We start from the raw sequence: 4,652 nt of genomic DNA, 5'->3' as shown, positions 1-4,652 counted from the left end.
CGGTACGGCTTGTCCAAACAGGAAATAAAGTAACTAGAAGTGACTTTCGAAGCCCGTGAGTACAAAGTAGAAAACAAATGTCTACATGAACCACAGCGGGTTTGCCAGTCGAACTCCTGCACTGGCTGCAGCCGGACAGAACCTGGCTGACACACATCCCGGCCAGCAAGGGTGCGGAAACACAGGACGCAGAAACAAGACAGGATATCAGGTTTCATATAACAACAAATGTAAAGAACACATCTGCTAATAATATAAGGACATCTGGTGGGTACAACATGGGGGCACCAGTCGACACATATGGAGGGTCAATGGGACAGAAAAAACAACCAATGTATAAGTGAGCGTATCATACATTGACATTTCTGCCATGCTGAGACCCAGGTATCCTGATTAAATCTCGCGTATAGCAGCCCGCCCAACATCCGTCGGCCAGTGACAGCCCTGCAGAGTTTGTGTTATACAGACTAAGACACAGATTTGATCAGCGAGAGGCGAGGGAGAATAGAAGTAAAAAGGGGTAGGAAGACAGTAGAAGTTAGAAGGGTTTGGAAGACAGATAGATAGAAGCCTAAGAAGGGGACAAGTAATACAGTAGAAGCCGTGTAATTGCACACTTCGCTTGCCAGCATATTTCGGACAATGCAATAATGCCAAGGTTTTTCTCAGTTGGACTATATACATACCGGTTTGGGGTCTCGCAACAGAAGTGTGCAGTAATCCGTGGTGCAATTGACTGGCTTCTACTGTATTGTGAGTATTGGAAGAAAGGGGGTATAGAGAATGACATTTAGGAGCATATGTTAGGGCGATAGTATGGAGCCCCGGTCATTACCATCCAATATCTTATCCTGAACAGAATGCCAATAGTGAGCGGGATTTGTTACTGTCCCGTGTCACTATGGCATTGTGGGAAGGATCTGATATCTAACACCCCCACATGGCATTCTAGTGGCACGGGGCAGGGATAGGAGGTGAGCCATAGTGCGAGATGAGGGGTTAGTCCAATTGGAGGTCAGAATTGTTTAAAAAAAAAGGGCCGTCATTGACGGAATTTCCAAGTCAACAGTAGATCAAGTAGGGCTGGTAACTTTAAAGGGTAAATCCAGGAAATCCGGTAAAATTGACTGAAGCTTAAGGTTTCTTTGCGAATGGGAATTGGGAACAAACTTTCAGGGGGTTGATCCATTGTATTCTTGTAGTGTCTGGTCAAAGCTCACATGTGAGCAGTGACACAACTAGACTATACCGCTCCCTTTGGGTCAATCTAGACAAGTTCATGCTACAAATGTAGTGATGTGTTATGCGGGTGTGAAGTAGTCAGCTATGCAATAGGAAGTGATAGCACTTAGCCATGTGACCTAGAAAAGTAGACAAAAAAAAAAAAAGCAGATGACATCCGCGCGTAACACTTCGCTTCTGTTCAGGCCTCGACCGAAGGCTCCCCGGTCATTACCATCCAATATCTTATCCTGAACAGAATGCCAATAGTGAGCGGGATTTGTTACTATCCAGCCTGAGGCAGGTAGTGCTACTATAAAGGTGGTATCTCGCTGCTCTTGGGGCACCGCTGCGGCACTGCGGGGTAATCAATAAATTTTAGAGATAAAGAAAGAATTTTCTTACGTTTTCTGTATTTTGTTGTCTTCTAATCCACACCTTTACTGCGTGTAGTATGTGTAGTGTGTGTATGCGCGCGTGTGTACTTTGTGTGTTCGTATGTGTGTGTGTATATGTTGTGTGCGTATGTTTGTGTGTATATATTGTGTGTATGTGTGTGTGTGTGTGTGTGTGTGTGTGTGTGTGTGTGTGTGTGCGCGCGCGCGTGTGCGCGTGTGGACATGGACTATCGGTCTTTCAATATAGCGAGCAGGGCTAGATGAGTGGCCTTCATCTTGCAGAGAAAGAATCGGATCACAACACCGACATAAGTAAAAGGTGAGGGTGAACAAAGGAAACACAAACCCAATATGCCACGGGATTTGGAACACCGTAGCTTTGTGATCGACAGAGTTATTACATCGTAATCCAGCCAAAGATCGGTTGGCTTTACGCGTATTCGGTTGTTATCCACTGTCTCTGGGACGCAGTATTGGATGGTGGAGCCCAACCTTCTTCTTCCACCACCTTTTACCTCACCAACCGAAGTCAGGTACCCATTTCATTTAACGTCCTTGGTCGGACTGACGAAAGTCGTTTAAAGATCTCTCCTAATAGCTAAAGATCGGTAGCACGACAGCGTTTGAACCCAGGACCTCTGGCTTCTGGGTCACACACCATGCAGTTCCACCACGCAACCCCACCGCACTAACCCTTAAAGTAGTAGTAGTACAGTCATACGGTGTATTACAGCACCGTTTGGGCCTTTAAACCATGTCGAAGAAAGGAATTAGAGCAAGAAATGACTTCAAAAGCTTTATACACAGGATGCCGGATACTGCATAGCAATTTAAGTCTGGGTGGATTACAGGAAAACCTTTCTGCTGAAATGAGCACGTTTCTATACCTCAGTGCACGTGTCCAGGTCTCACTGCGGCACAGATACGGTAAAATACGCGCATTCGAAACGGAAGCTACCACAGAAGCAGCAGCATGATATTGGCGATCTGATGTTTGCTGTTTTCCAAGCTGAGTATTAGATCCGCATCCGATGGTGGGTTCTTTAAGTATTGCCGTTGTCGGTTGTAAGGTGGCCATATGATCTTGAAGCGCTGTCTAGTGTTGGTTGTAGTGCATCTTGTAGTGTTGTGTGTAGAGGCAGGGGACTGGCAACACTGTCGGAAGGTATCTGAATAACCTTTCTGTTGGAATGACCACGTTTCTATGCCTCTCGGCAGCGGTTTAGACGTTTAGAATTTTGTAGAGATACTGTAAAATAAACACGTTCAAAATGGAAGCTACTACTATAGCGGATGTAGCCGTATTATATGACATTGGCGATAAGATGTTTGTTGTTTTTCTAGCTTTTTCCTAGTTTTAGCTTTTCAAGAGACAAATCATCTTGAGTAGATCTGTAGTGATTGGCTCTTTAAAGAAATGATGTTGTTATGGCTGCAGAGTGGACGGTGAAGTTCTATCTAGTGTTGGTTGTAGTACGTTTGGTAGTGCCGTGTGTGGAGGCAGGGGGCTGGCAACACTGTCAGAAGGTATCACCGGTGAGATGTAGTGTTGGGGACAGCCGTAATGGCGGATCAGAGTATCGGTATGACATTGCCGACTATGAGTCCAAGTGGAACCCATATGCTGATGATAGTTACCGAGGGCCTTTTCGATACAACAACCTGAACCTGTACGCAGCCTTCACGTCCTGTTACGACTGTGCAGGTAACGGAAGCGTGTCAGGCGGCTCTGTCACTGGTGAAGTCCAGAGTGTCACTTTGAGTCCCTCTCAACAAGACATCACCATACACGTCATAGCCGATAACAACGTTGGCACAATGGCTACAGGGGACGCCACTGTTATCTCAAAGCTGCCATGCGGTAGAGACTGTAGTCTATGGCTGGTAAACTGTAACATAACGACCATAGAGGTAGGCGCTCTTGCTAAGCTTCCACAGATAACGACCCTGGTCATCTGGCAGAGCAATCTTCAGACCCTGAGAAGCGGCACGTTTGAGGGGATGGAGGGCCTCAAGACCCTGCTGCTGTTGGGCAACAACATAACCTGTCTGGAGGTAAGTCTACAGCACGTACATGTTGTGTAAACGAGATCTTATTAGATTTGAGGGACAGGGTAGGAAGAGTTTTATAATTTTGTGTTTACAATTACAGTATACATTGAGATGAGTTATCAAAAGTCACCCTGCTTTTCCCGTATTTGCTGCTGTATCGTTTTCACCGTGAATCTCGTATGCAGTTCCGAACCCGCGTCCCAGAACTCCGACTGGTTCGGTCATCTATTACTCTGGGTGCCAGACAGGATCGGGTAGCTAACGAGTTTTGTTCGGGGATCCAAGGCAGTTAGCCCGCTGATCTCACATTTGCGCTCCGGGGAGTTTAAGCACGAAGGACTTTAACTGCCCCGAGCGCTAATAGAAAATCTGGCGGGCTGACTCTCTTGGGCCACCGAATAAACTGTCCTAGCTGCCCGATCCCGGCTGGCCCCCAGGGTAGTCATCTATGCAACCTGGTATCCAGTCTACCGTGGATTGGTCAGGCTCCCTTCGGGGCAGGAGAATCTTTCTGCCGCAGGGTAATCTTTCGCACCCGGTAGAGGTTTTGCTCGTTAGGTTATCCACGGGTACTCACCAAGCAGAGGTTTGTAGGGAAAATGGTGACCCTTTCCTTTAAGCCATTTTTTGCTGATCGATAAAAAAACGGTTTAAAGGGAGAGGTCACGATTTCCCCCTCCAACCTCTGCTTGGAGAATAATCCACGGGATGTTCGTGGCGGGCAATTACTAACACTTGGCAAAATCCGTGAAAATCCTACCGGATGCGAACGATTACCCCGGCGGCAGTGAGCTATATCTGCCCCGTAGATACCCTGCCCACGCTACGGAGGCCAAATCACGAATAGACTGCCTACAGTTTTTTCATCGAGATTGTTCAGAGCAAGGTCATTAGATGACTTTCTGGCAATTAACTAAGAAGTCTTTGGACAGAGTAAGACTGAGCAGCCAGAAAAAGTCAATCTCTTGTAGCAAATCTCCA

Source organism: Branchiostoma floridae, chromosome 10 (assembly GCF_000003815.2).
Source record: "Branchiostoma floridae strain S238N-H82 chromosome 10, Bfl_VNyyK, whole genome shotgun sequence".
Classification (NCBI taxonomy): domain Eukaryota; kingdom Metazoa; phylum Chordata; class Leptocardii; order Amphioxiformes; family Branchiostomatidae; genus Branchiostoma; species Branchiostoma floridae.
The sequence above is the reverse complement of the archived record's forward strand: the minus strand, read 5'-3'. Positions refer to the sequence as shown.